The 14,841-nt window shown below is 45.8% G+C and overlaps 1 pseudogene; it reads left to right on the forward strand.

Annotated features, from left to right (window-relative positions):
* The first annotated feature begins 14,505 nt into the window (after positions 1-14,505).
* LOC137352655 (U2 spliceosomal RNA) lies at positions 14,506-14,614 on the forward strand (annotated as a pseudogene).
* Positions 14,615-14,841: the final 227 nt, after the last annotated feature.

The following is a 14,841-nucleotide window of genomic DNA, read 5'->3' on the forward strand; positions in this document are numbered from 1 at the left end:
AGTGTCAAATCAGGGAAGAAAGGAAAATAAAGAGAGGGAAAGAAAGACTGATCAAAATGAGGATGTAAAAAGATAAACAAAAAGTAAGATAAAAAAGTTAAACTTAAAACTTGAGCTTAACATCTCCTTGAACAGTTCACAACTTGAAAGAATGAGACTCAGCATTTATAATTGTTCACTTTCTGGGGCAGAAAAGGTTGATTGGGAATCATTACCAATTAACATGTAGATTACTGGACTAGACAACAGCATCCACCGAGAGGGGGGCAATTTTGACTTTGAGAAATGGAATAAAACAGATAATCGTGAGTTGGCAGTTCATTTTACACCAAGTCAATGAAAATAAAAACCTGGAGAAATGGGAAATGGGCTGGCAATTCGTCATCACTCGTTTAAGTATTTTGGACTTTCAGAAGGCTTTCGACAAAGTCCCACATAAGAGATTAGCGTGTAAAATTAAAGCGCATGGGATTGGGGGTAGTGTATTGCGATGGATAGAAAATTGGTTGGCAGACAGGAAACAAAGAGTAGGGATAAATGGGTCTTTTTCTGAATGGGAGGCAGTGACTAGTGGGGTACCACAGGGATCGGTGCTAGGACCCCAGCTATTCACAATATATATTAATGATTTAGATGAGGAAATTAAATGTAATATCTCCAAATATGCAGATGACACAAAACTGGGTGGGAGGGTGAGTTGTGAGGAGGATGCAGAGAGGCTTCAGGGTGATTTGGACAAGTTGAGTGAGTGGGCTAATGCATGGCAGATGCAGTATAATGTGGATAAATGCGAGGTTATCCACTTTGGTAGCAAAAACAGGAAGGCAGATTATTATCTGAATGGCTATAAACTGAGAGAGGGGAATATGCAATGAGACCTGGGTGTTCTCGTACACCAGTCACTGAAGGTAAGCATGCAGGTGCAACAGGCGGTAAAAAAGGCAAATGGTGTGTTGGCCTTCATAGTGAGAGGATTTGAGTACAGGAGCAGGGATGTCTTGCTGCAATTATACAGGGCCTAGGTGAGGCCACACATGGAATATTGTGTGCAGTTTTGGTCTCCTTATCTGAGGAAGGATGTTCTTGCTATCGAGGGAGTGCAGCGAAGGTTTACCAGACTGATTCCTGGGATGGCAGGACTGACGTATGAGGAGAGATTGAGTTGGTTAGGATTATATTCACTAGAGTAGAGAAGAGTGAGGGGGGATCTCATAGAAACCTACAAAATTCTAACAGGACTTGACAGGGTAGATGCAGGAAGGATGTTCCCGATGGTGGGGGAGTCCAGAACCAGGGATCATAGTCTAAGGATACGGAGTAAACCTTTCGGGACCGAGATGAGGAGAAATTTCTTCACCCAGAGAGTAGTGAACCTGTGGAATTCGTTACCACAGAAAGCAGTTGAGGCCAAAACATTGTATGTTTTCAAGAAGGAGTTAGATATAGCTCTTGGGTTTAAAGGGATCAAAGGATATGGGGCGAAAACGGGAACAGGGTACTGAGTTGGATGATCAGCCATGATCATAATGAATGGCGGAGCAGGCTCGATGGGCTGAATGGCCTACTCTTGCTCCTATTTTCTATGTTTCTATGTAAAACTGTTGCACAAAATCAAAATCACCCCTTATATTGTGTGCTTTACACAGCAAATCTGCCCAAAGTATTTTACAAAGGCCAGAAGCTGAATTTGACATCAAGAGTTTGAGAGAAGGGTTGAGAATAATTGATGATACTGTTGAGGAGGGTGATTTTGAGAAGTCTTTAGAAAGTAAAGAGAAATGTGGCAAAGGAGAGGGGTTTAGGAAGGGAGTTCCAGAGTGGAACCATAGAACCATAGGAAAATTACACACAGAAGGAGGCCATTCAGCCCATTGTGTCTGCATCAGCTGAAAAAACTAGCTGCCCAATCTAATCCCACCTTCCATCACCTGGCCTTGCAGGTTACAGCACTTCAGGTGCAAGTCCAGGTACCTTTTTAAATGAGTTAGGGGTTTCTGCCTCCATCACCGATCCTGGCAGTGAATTCCAGGCACCCACCACCCTCTGGGTGAAAAAGTTTTTCCTCATGTCCCCTCTAATCCTTCTACCATTCACCTTAAATCTGTGCCCCCTGGTAACTGATCTCTCCACTAGGGAAAACAGCTCCTTCCTATCTATTCTATCCAGGCCCCTCATAATTTTGTACACCTCAATTAATTCACCCCTCAGCCTCCTCTATTCTAAGGAAAACAACTTTAGCCTATCCAATCTTTCCTCACAGCTGCAACTTTCAAGCCATGGCAACATTCTTGTAAATCTCTTTTGTGCTCTTTCCAGAGCAATTATGTCCTTCCTGTAATGTGGTGACCAGAACTGTACACAATACTCCAGCTGTGGCCTAACCAGCATTTTATACAGTTCCAGCATTACATCTCTGCTTTTGTATTCTATATCTTGGCCAATGAAGGAAAGCATTCCATATGCCTTCTTCACCACTTTATCTACCTGTTCCGCCACCTTCAGGAATCTGTGGACATGCACTCCAAGGTCTCTTGCTTCTTCTACCCCTCTCAATATCCTCCCGTTTATTGTATATTCCCTCACTTTGTTTGCCTCCCCAAATGCATTATCTCACACTTCTCCTGATTAAATTCCATTTGCCTCTTTTCCACCCACTTGACCAAACCATTGATATCTTTCTGGAGTCTACAGCTATCCTCTCCACTATCAACTGCATGGCCAATTTTTGTGTCAGCAGTGAATTTCCCAATCATGCCTCTCACATTTAAGTCCATATTATTAATATATTCCACAAACAGCAAGGGACCCAACACTGAGCCCTGTGGAACGCTACTGGAAACCGCTTTCCTTTCACAAAAACATCTATCAACCACTACCCTTTGTTTCCTGTCACTGAGCCAATTTTGGATCCAACCTGCCACATTCCCATGTATCCCATGGGCTTTCATTTCTCTGACCAGTCTGCCATGTGGGACCTTGTCAAATGCCTTACTAAATACATGGAGATACATGACGACTGAAGCTTCTGCCTCTGTTAGTAGAGTAGGAGGATGCAGTAATGGTTAGGAGATGAGAATCAGAAAAATAGGGGGTCAAACAGGATACCAAGATTGTCAAGTCCAACTGCGGCGAACAGCCAGAAAGAGGGCTGGAATCAAAGACCAAGATAAAGCTCCAGATGCAGGTCAAACAGCATGGCTTTGGTCTTGGCAGTGTCGAGCAGCAGCCAATTCCATCTCATTAATAGCTTGATGTCAGATTGGAACAGACAGTTTTTGACCCAAAAATAAGACGTGCCCAAAACATACAGCACATTGGTGAAACAATTGCCTTGTATGCCAGTTCATGTAAGCCTGAGCCATGATCAATATTCGGTATCAGGCCTTATTTGAATTCAACCATGAGCTGGATGCACCAATTGGATGTCCCAATGCAGTTCACTGCTCATGGGCCTCAGGAATCTAGCCAGTTCCAATGCCAAGCAGGTAGGTCATGGGGGGAAAGCAATGTGGGGTGAGGGAGCAAGCACATCCCATCAGCAATCTGCAATATATTTTGTGGAACCAGTCAAGCACTATTCCTTCTGCTGCCTGTACAGAAATATAATGTTTGATGTTTTCTGGCTATGCCTTGAAAGCCTCTTTAAGGGTCACTGGTGAGGCTGCCCAAGATTGCCAGTGCAATCTCCGCCCATTTATACACCAATTTCAATCGGGGTCCTAATGTCACGTGCAGGGCACCTAACGTATGTTTCAGGCACACCCAGAGGTCTCAGGCTTCCGACTTGACAATCTGTGCTTTTGAGGGGCGGTCAAGTGTGGGAGATCATGACCCAAAATTATCTCCCCAGGCTGCACTGAACGTCCAGGAAATGGGTAAAACTATATTGAAATTCTCCCACATGGAGTCAGGGATGGTCATAGAGTCATAGAATTTTAGAGTTATACAGCTCAGAAACAGGCCCTTCGGCCCATCATGTCTGCACCGGCCATCAAGCCTATCTATTCTAATCCCATTTTCCAGCACTTGGCCCGTAGCCTCGTATGCCATAATGGTGGTGGACAGGTATAGCTGGGTGTCAACAGAAAGGTGGAAGCTAATGCCATACTGGAGGCTAATGTGGTGGGGAGTCCGAGAGGAGATAGGAAAGGGCCAAATTACTTAAATCTAAATTATCCAGAATTGTAACAAAGTGTATGTCCTGTTGGTTGTTGGAGAAGATAAAAAATATTATCAAGATGCAAATTAATCCCAGGCAAAAAATTCACAAGTTGTGTTTATACTCAACCTAGTTTCATGGTCTTGAAACTGATCAAAATGTCATTATGAATAAAACCTCGCGCAACCAGAGTAGAAACTGCATGCAAAGCTCTGAATAATCGTCTTCCTCTTTTGTGAAAGGCCAATGTAATTCCTGTCCCATAAAATGCTGAGCAATGATATCCATCTCTCATTTGCTAAGATATACAGAGGATAGGATACAAAGTCTGAATCCACTGAGAACAATGATTTCCCATCAATATTTTAAATTGAAATTATAATCTGATTTTTAGTTGCTTGTTGGTATAATAACCAAGCAACTGGGATTTCTTATTTACATATTGAATTCATTTTGCGAGCTGTAACAATCTAGTGTCGACAGGAATTTGTGCCTTGGAAAAATTGGCTTGCTGACTATAAAGATTCGGGAATGGCAGCTCAGCACATTTGTGATGTAGCTCTTGCTGCCCATACAAGTGATTCAAGGTCTGAGTCCTAATGGGTTGGAAATTAGCCATGGCTTGTTCTCAGGTCCAATAACAGTGGCGCACCGACTGGGAGGTCAGTCCAATATTGGTCTTCAGGCTTCATAACCACCTATTTTGCAAGCTGCTGGCATCTGTGTCATCTGCACAAGCGACTTCCACGTTTTTATTACGAATATTGACCAGCCTGGCTCAGCTGGAGGGTGAGTCCTGGAAATTGGAGAGGGTAAAGTGGAGTAGCAGCATGTAGATGTGAGGACTGTGGAGTCAGGGGAATACTCCTGCTCCTCCTGCCTCCACAAGAATGTTTTTATCAAACGTACCTTTTAATGGCAGTCACTGGTTAAGCCAGAGCGACCGCTTAAGAATCCAAATGGAGCAGACCCAGCTCCTGTTCAAACCTACTCAATCCAAACCAATTTACGTAAGTGGGTCTAAATCAAGCATTAGGCTCTTTGTTTGACATCTCAAGGACTTCATGCGAGCCCTATCAAACAAAATTTGATGCCAAGTGTTATGAGGTTGTTTTTTTTTTAATGTTTTGAAGGACTCATATTTAAATTCTGGAAATGGATTCATTTGGAAGTCTGAAGAAATGCGGGACTTTGTTTTTTTCATTGTCATGTCATTTTTCATGTTATTGAAAGGACACTTGACTTAGAAAACAATTACTGGAAGAATCAAGGAGTGCTAAAAACAACCTTTACTGGAGATCATCTGCCTTACGATAAATAAACAACAGGAACCTTGGACTAAGAGGGGATGTTTACAGAGAAGCCACATGTCAAGGTTTATGGAGGTCAGGAGGTTGACTTTCTGTTTGGGGTTCAGATATTGTTTTCAGTTCAGTTGTGGTATGAACTGTTTTGAAGACAGTTGAAGATCAGCCTGCCAAGGAAAAAACACCCAACTCATCTCTTTCCTCCTGTCGCAGAAAATATCCTGTGTATTCAGTGTGATAACCAAAACCCTTGATGCCACATTTCTTCCGAGAAGCTGGAAAAAACCTGCCAGATTAATTCTCAACGCTGCCTGAAGTAAACTGCTCCAGAAAAGATCCCAGTTATCCATCTACATGTACTCGGATGCCAGACCACAGAATCATAGAATCTTTAAGGCACAGAAAGAGGCCACTTGGCCCATCGTGTCTGTGCCAGCCGAAAAATGACCCACCCATTCTAATCCCACCTTCCAGCATTTGGTCCAAAGCCCTGCAGGTTACGACACTTGAGGTGCACATCCAGACTCCTTTTGAATGAGTTGAGGGTTTCTGTCTCAACTACCCTTTCAGGCAGTGAGTTCCAGACCCCCACCACCCTCTGGGTGAAAATTGTTTTCCTCATCTCCCCTCTAATTTTTCCACCAATCACTTTAAATCTATGCCCCCTAGTCACTGACTTCTCTGCTAAGGTCAATAGGCCAATCTCCACTCTATCCAGGCCTCTCAAAATTTTATACATTTCAATCAGATCTCCCCTCGGCCTTCTCTGTTCCAAGGAGAACAACCCCAGCCTATCCAATCTTTCCTCATAGCTGCATTATTCCAGTCCTGGCAACATCCTCATAAATCACCTCTGTACCCTCTCTAGTGCAATTACATCCTTTCTGTAATGAGGTGACCAGAACTGCACACACTACTCAAGTTGTGGCCTAACCAATGAGTTATACAGTTCTAGCATAACCTCCCTGCTCTTATATTCTATACCTGGGCTAATAAAGGAAAGGATTCCATATGCCTTCTTAAACACCTTATTGACCTGTCCTGCGACCTTCAGGAATCTGTGGACATTCACTCCAAGGTCCCTCACTTCCTCTACACTTCTCAGCATTTTCCCATTAATTGTGTATTCCTTTGCCTTGTTTGTCCTCCCCAAATGCATCAAAAAGGACAGCTGACATCTTTCCATATCTTTTTTTCTCTTCAAGAATGAGCAAGTATTTGGCCAAAGTATTCTTTTTTGGGTTTTTTTTGTAACAGAGCTCTGTCGAGAGAATTTCTTTATTCTTTTCTGTGTGTGTGTGTGAGCTTGTGTGTGCGGGATTTAAAAGAGCAACTTCCATATTTCAACCTGTGGATTAATGCTTTGCTTCATTACTGAATAAGTCTTGTTTTTATAATAAACTGATAATTTAATTGTTTATTACAGAAACCTGGTTGGTGTATTTGATTCTGGGATAAAGAGTAGAGTATATGATTGACTGCATCAGTAACTGGGGTAAACATTTTCAAAGTATATGTTGTGACCTGCGGAGAAGTGGGACTAGAAAAAGTCAGTGCACTCCTCCCACCTCGGTTATAACACAAGCCACATAAGGAGCTATTAGGACAGGTGACCAAAAGCTTGGTCAAACAGGTAGGTTTTAAGGATCATCTTAAAGGAGGAGAGAGAGGTAGAGAAGTAGAGAGGTGGAGAGGTTTAGGCAGGGAATTCCAGATTCGGGCCCAGGTAGCTGAAAGCACAGCCATCAATAGCGAAGTGATTAAAATCAGGGATGTGCAAGAGGCAAGAATTAGAGGAGCACTCATATTTCAAAGGGTTGTAAAGCTGGAGGAGATTTCAGAAATAGTGAGGGGTGAGGCCATGGAAGGATTTGAAAACAAAGATGAGAATTTGACTATTGAGGCCTGGCTTAACCTGGACCAGTGTAGGTCAGTGAGCACAGGGGTGATGAATAAACGGGACTTGGTGCAAGTTAGGATACAGGCAGCAGAGTTTTGGATGACCTTAAGTTTATGCAGTTCACATATATAAGGAGGCTAATGCCTGTTTAAGTGGTGGTCCGGGATGTCTGCAAAGCTCCTTGTAGCAATCTGGCAGTGCCTGTAATATAGGCACATGGATGTGGCTTTCCAAAATTGTTCCCTTTTGCCCCCATTTCCTGCCCAGAGAATGGGCGCAGCAAGGACTAATTTCTACCTCCTAGAGTGTCTCATTGGCCAAATTTCCCTTCCACAGTTGGTATTAATTTCAGTGCAAATTTTCACAAGATGGAGTCGCTACAAATAGTGAGAAATTTCACCATGGGCAGGGTAACACTGGCACGGACCTTCCTCAATCTCTGCAAATGTGTAATCTGTCACTCAGACGATTACAAAGGTAGGGTTGTCAGGCCTAGACTGCTATGTCCTACCCAGTGGGAGGTTGAGTGGATTTAAAAAAAAGAAAGAACTTGAATTTATATAGCACCTTTCATGGCCTCAGGATATCTCAAAGTAAATTACAGACAATGAAATACTTCTGAAGTGGAGTCAATTTGTAATATAGGAAATGCAGTTTCTAATTTGAACCCACAAACTTCTGACCGTAGAGGTGGAAGTGCAGCCACTGAGCTAAGGGGCTGGTGGGAAGAAAAGGAGGGAAATGGTGAGATAAAACACTGAAAAAAAGAACAAAGAGATCCAATCAGAAGAAGTTTTCTGAATGGAATTCTCTGAGGGAAATTAATAAAATGTAAAGGAACAAGCAGAGACCTCAGAGGAATAATAAGCGACTGCCTTCACATTAATGATTAATACAGTGCAGTTAGTGATGGTGGTTTACATACTTCAATTAGTGTTGCTGTTCTATAAACCAAAATAGAACCAGCCTTGCTACTGACAGAATGTCTGAAGTCTAGGGGGGGGGAATTTTATGCTCTCCCCCACATCGACTTTGGAGGTGGGGAGAGCATATAATCAGGCAGAATGGTGGCGGGGGGGGGGGAGCTCCACTACCCTCCCGCCTCCACCCAAATGAAGTCCGGGGTAGGAAGGCCTGTGAATGGTCATCCTGCCCCGCCATCAATTGAGACTCTTACGTGGGCATTTAATGGGCCATTGGTATTAGCCCAGTGGCAGAGGTCCTGTCACCACAGGGAGAGCATGCCAAGCAAACCCGTGTGAGTTGCTTGCTGGCTGCAGGGTGGGGGTGGGGGCCTCCCTTGTTGAAAGACACTTAGTGCCTGAACGAGGGACCCAACATCAGGAAGGGGAGAGCCCTCGGATAGCCACCCACTGCCCTTGCTGCTGACCCCCCCTACACCCCACTTCCCTGTGAACTCCACCCCGCAAAACCCTTCCCGGCATGACTTACCTGTGATCTGGTTCCAGCACCTCCGGTGAGTCCAGTACTGGCAGCAGTCACCGCCTCTGCAGTGGCACTCCTCAGTGAAAAAGCTGCCAATCTGTGATTGGCTGATAGGTCTCAGCAGGCGGGACCTCCGCCGCGGGGATCCTTAATCCCAGGGAAAGCCTGCCGCTGTCCACTTAAATGCCTAATTGGCACATATCTGCAGGCCTACCCCTGAGGAGGCAATGTGGGGCTCTTGCTGCACTTCAGCAGGTGGCCAAGACCCCTGTCGCCAAGATAAAATCCTGGCCTATCAAAACGAAAGGCAATCTATAAAGGCAGAGCTTTATCCAGACATTCAGCCATTTCAGCTGCAAACACAGCTACTGAAAAGTGTATGAAGAGGTACTTAAAGGAAAAGAAATGGCTGTACTGGGCAAAGCACTGCCGCCTTAATCCTCTTACCCCTGTACAGTACTTTCTAGGTGACTTCAACTGCATCATCGATGCGGCTGGACGATCCGGCAGTGACGACAGCAAACTGGACGCTAAGTCCAGATTCCTAATAGAAACAGTTAAAGATGCCAAACTGCACAACGTCTTCAGCAAACCTGCAGATGGAGCGCAGCATAGATACACATGGTCAAGATCGGACGGGTCTGCCCATTCCAGGATTGACTTCCTGTTTGTGTCCCATCCCGTCACGGTCGGATCCACCGACGTCAAGCCAGTGTTCTTCTCCGACCACTGCCTCTTACTGGCCGACTGTCACTTGCAGGACGACCAGCGGGTTGGCAGAGGGACGTGGAAGCTCAATGCTACACTGCTGACCCTAGAGAACGTTGAGGAACTCAAAAGGGATTACAAAGGTTGGAGGACCATGAAACCCCTCTTTGAGTCTCCAGTTCATTGGTGGGACGCGATTAAGGAGAACATCAAGAGGTTCTTCATCCACAAAGGTGTTCAGAGGGCGAGAGAGAGGCAGAGGGAAATGTCCCGACTCCAGAAAAGTATGCAAAATCTACTCCGGTTGCAGTCAATGGGGGTCGAGGTCAAGGAGGACCTCCAAGAGGTGAAGAGCCAGCAGACCTCGCTCTTTGCCAAGGAGGCCTCCAAGATCATCTTCCGGTCCAGAGTCCGCTCCATTGAGCAGGATGAGATGTGCTCACATTACTTCTTCCAAAAGTTACACACACAGAGCTCTGTTATCAGCAGCCTGAAGGAAGAAGATGGCTCAGTAACGTCTTCGCAGTCCGACATACTAAGGATCAGCAAATCCTTTTATGCTGGGCTGTATGACGCGAAGCCCACAGACAGCAGAGCCTCCCAGTCCTTCCTGTCATCTATCACCGAGGTCTTAGATGACAGCAGGAGGTAAAGACAGGACAAGCCGTTAACTCTGGACGAGCTGACAAAGGCCGTTGAGTCCTTCGAGACGAGTAAAACTCCCGGAAGCGACGGCTTACCGGTCGAGTTGTACTCGGCCCTGTGGGACTGGGTCGGCCCGGACCTGCTGGAAGTGTACGAGAGTATGCTCCTGGCCGGCAGCATGTCAGAATCCATGAGGAAAGGCATCATCACCCTCATTTACAAGCGGAAGGGGGAGAGGGCAGAAATCAGAAATTGGCGGCCCATCTCACTGCTTAATGTTGACTACAAGATTCTGTCCAAAGTCATAGCCAGTCGAGTCAAGTCTGCTCTGGAGTTGGTGATCCACCCCGATCAGACCTGTACTGTACCCGGCAAGAAGATCTCTGATAGTCTCGTGCTACTCAGGGATACGATCGCCTACGTACGGGACAGGAGGGTGGACACCTGCCTCGTCAGCCTGCACCAGGAGAAGGCTTTTGACAGGATATCGCACACCTACATGATGGACGTGCTTTCCAAAATGGGGTTTGGGGAGGGAATCTGCAATTGGATCCAACTGCTCTACACAAACATCAGTAGCGCAGTCTCAATCAACGGGCGGGAATCGGAAAGTTTCCCGATCAAATCTGGAGTCAGACAGGGCTGTCCTCTCTCCCCGGGCTTGTTTGTTTGCTGTATTGAACCCTTTGCTGAGTGTATTAGGAAGGATGCGAGCATAAGAGGGGTGACAATCCCAGGCAGCGGAGGCACTCAGGTTAAAACCTCCTTGTACATGGATGACGTCGCCGTCTTCTGCTCGGACCCGCTGTCCGTTCACAGACTGATGAGCATCTGCGACCAGTTCAAACTGGCCTCGGGAGCCAAAGTTAACCACGGCAAGAGTGAGGCCATGTTCTTTGGGAACTGGGCTGACCGATCCTTTGTCCCCTTCACCGTCAGGTCAGATTACCTGAAGGTGCTGGGGATATGGTTCGGAAGGGCCGGGGCGTGCACCGAAACCTGGGAGGAGTGAGTAGCCAAGGTACAACAAAAGTTGAGCATGTGGGGGCAGCGATCTCTCTCCATTGTGGGTAAGAACCTGGTCATCAGGTGCGAGGCGCTCACGTTGTTGCTGTACGTGGCGCAGGTCTGGCCTATACCCCACTCCTGCGCTGTGGCGGTCACCCGAGCCATTTTCCGCTTCATCTGGGGATCTAAAATGGACCGGGTCCGGAGGGACACGATGTTCAAATCTCTGGATAAGGGCGGGAAAAATGTACCCAACGTGGCCCTCATCCTGATGACCACCTTCATGTGCGACTGCATCAAGCTGTGTGTAGACCTCCAGTATGCAAACTCCAAGTGTCACTACGTGCTGAGGTTCTATCTGTCCCCAGTGTTGTGAAGGATGGGCCTGGTCACATTGCCGCGGAACGCTCCATGCAGTTGGGCCGTGCCGTACTACCTATCCTTCGTGGAGCAGTTTCTGCGGGAAAACACCTTTGACCACCAGTCCATCAGGCAGTGGTCTGCACAGAATGTCCTCAAGGCCCTACGGGAAAAGGAGATGGTGGATCCTGTCGGATGGTTCCCCGAGCAGACAGTCAGTCATTTGGCGGAATGCCTCATCACCAGAACTTTCAAACAAGCACCAAGACGTAGCTTGGCTGGTGGTGAGAAGGGCCCGCTCCGTCAGATCCTTCATGCACACCCGAAGTCTCGCCCCCTCCGCACACTGCCCCCGCAGTGGTTGTGGTGGGGAAGAGACGGTTGCCCAACTCCTCCTGGAATGTGTCATTGCAAAGCAGGTGTGGAAAGAGATGCAGTGGTTTTTGTCGAGGTTCATCCCAAGCAGCTCTGTAACACAGGAGTCTGTGCTCTACGGGCTGTTCCCAGGGACGCACACCGAGACAAACATCAACTGCTGCTGGAGGACTATCAATTCGGTGAAAGCCCTTTGGTCTGCCCGAAACTTGCTGGTCTTCCAGCACAAAGAGTTGTCCACGACCGAATGTTGTAGACTGGCACATTCCAAGGTCCAGGACTACGTGCTGAGGGACGCACTGAAGCTTGGGGCAGCCGCAGCAAAGGCTCAATGGGGAAAGACCACTGTGTAAGGTCCCCCCACCAAGCTGAACTGAGGGGCTGGATCCACGGGAAACCCCTCGAACTGTATCGGGAAAATTTTGTGTGCTGTGAATGTTAAAATGTATATGGCATGACAATGAAATGGAAGGGTTGTGAGGCAACTCATGATTATATTGAAGGAAACTGATCATCTTTGCACTGTTTGTATTTTTTGACTTGATGCTGTTTTAAATTGTTTGGGAATGTAATTTTTACAGATTTTTATGAATAAAGTATATTTTGGAAATTAAAAAAAAGTACTTTCTAGTTCCACAAGCACTTCCTTACACAAAGTGCAGTGGAAATCTGGAACTCTGTCCCAGAGATTGATAGATTTTTATTAGGCAAAAGTATTAGGGTTACACCAAGGTGCGGTAAGATGCAAATCAGCCATGATCGAAATGGTGAAACAGGCTTGTAAGTCCACTCACCCACCAAGCTGCTCAAATGATCTTCATTTTCAGGGAGGTCCTGTGTGTTCAGTGTCATATTTTGTTTTATAATGTCTCTGTGAAGTTCCTGGGATGCTTAATTCTGTTAAAAGCGCTATATTAGATACAAGTTGGTTTTGTTGTTGTTCAGAGTGGTTCCACTGATTTTGAGGTGTGGTGGCAGCTTATCACTGCCCATTGCTTCAGTACTCCGTTAGTAAAGCTTTGTTTGGGATCAAGTGGCTTCAAACCAGATCAGTCTGAGGCAACAGTTCATGTTAAAATCAATAAAGCATCTCAATGCACTTGAGCAGGGCCCCACCACCACCTCCCTCCATAACGTACGTTACTGGAATGGTTAAGGAAGATATCAAAAAAAAATCATAGAGCTCCATAAGATAGAGAATTTCCAACACAATATCAGCCTCCGCTCAGTGATTGTGATCTTGCACTCAAGGCCAAAGATTGTAGGTTCAAGCCTCACATCAGGTCTTGAGCTGTTAATCTTGGCTGAGGGAGTGCTGGAGCTGACCTGTTTCGGATGACCTATTCATACTATGTCCTGTTTGGGTGGATGTAAAGCTTCATATGGCACCAGTTGAAGTAGGACAGTGAAGATCCCCCAGTGTCTTGTCCAATATGTGACCTTCAACCAATGCAGTAATATAGTCATCTATCAGCATGCTGTTTGTGTCAAAATTGCTGCTGCACTTCCCTTCGCTATAACAGTAACAACACTCCACTGGCTGTGAAGTACTTTGGTATGTCCTGAGGACATGAAAAGTGCTATGCAAATTGTTTCTTTAATCTGTAGGAGACAGTGCCTTAGCAAAAGATGGAAGAGCATTTGTACACTGAGCCTTTGCTTTTCCGTTAATGTGCCTCTGTTACTTTATTAAAAAGCAGCCACTGACATAACCAGAAGTGAGTTCACTCAGAGAACATTTCCTGTGTGAACCTTCACCTCACATTTTTCATGTCAAGACCAGGTACATAAAATTAAACACTGTTCAACATCAATTGGTCAACAAACAATTGTGCTGGTATCAGTGCCCTCAGGCAGCCAATCTCCATCTCCATGGCCTCCTGAAGGTCTTAACCTGTTTGAAAGCTGGAAGAGCTTATACAAACAGTACCTTGAAAGATTAATTGAGTGTAAAAGGTCAGTACTTTAGACTCCACTCGTGATAACTAACCCCTGTAGGTTGCAAAAATACAGGGACAGGGGACAGGTTTGATCAAACATATTTTATCAGTACAGAGAAGATTTCATCTCAGTTCATTCAAATAATGGTGCACTAAACCCTTTTTCGCAGTTCTCCTTATTTTTCTGCCTCTACTCCAGGAGGTGCTGACCTTCACTGCAGTTCAGGGTTCATGAACACCAGCAGCGTTATGAGAGAGCAGAAAGGTCGATGTCGGTTGTGACTCAATTAGTAAGATGCTCGTCTCTTGATCAGAAGGTGGTGCATTTAAGCCCTCATCCAGGACCTAAGCCCCATAACCTGTGCTGATCCTTCAGTTCAGTCTAACTGGAGAGAGATATAAACCTGAGGCCCTGAGAGAGAAATTCTCAAGATAGGTGAATCGATGACCAGTTTTACACACATGGAAAAGAAAACTAGTTGGAATGCAAATTGGCTACCCATTCGCTATTGCCTGTGATGAATTCCACTCCTGACATCTGCTCTCCCAGGTTGATGTAAAAGATACCTATTTGGTGTAAGGAGACGGGTGCTCCCAGTGTCCTGGCCAATATTTTTCCCTCAACCAAAATCACTAAAACAGATTATCTGGGCATTCATCGCTTCTCGGCCTTTTGGCTAAGATCAAGTGTAGTATCTGTTCTTATCAGTGCTTATTTGATTGAGAAGAGACCATGATCATTGCCTTTTGATCCTGGGGAAGCTTTGAGTAAAATGGCTATAACCAATTTTCGAGCTTCGGGCCAGGGAGTGCGCAACACCGTTCGGGTGGTCGTGAAGGACAAGGAAGGAGATGCACCGGTCGATCGCACCTTCTTCATCAAGAAAATTCTCTTCGATTGCTGCGGATTTCAAGCGACGGACGTCTTCTGCCTGCAGGATTTCCCCAGCAGTGGATACTTCGACGTGACGTTCCGGAACGTGGCGGGATGCA

The sequence above is a fragment of the Heterodontus francisci genome, chromosome 38 (assembly GCF_036365525.1).
Source record: "Heterodontus francisci isolate sHetFra1 chromosome 38, sHetFra1.hap1, whole genome shotgun sequence".
NCBI classification, from domain to species: domain Eukaryota; kingdom Metazoa; phylum Chordata; class Chondrichthyes; order Heterodontiformes; family Heterodontidae; genus Heterodontus; species Heterodontus francisci.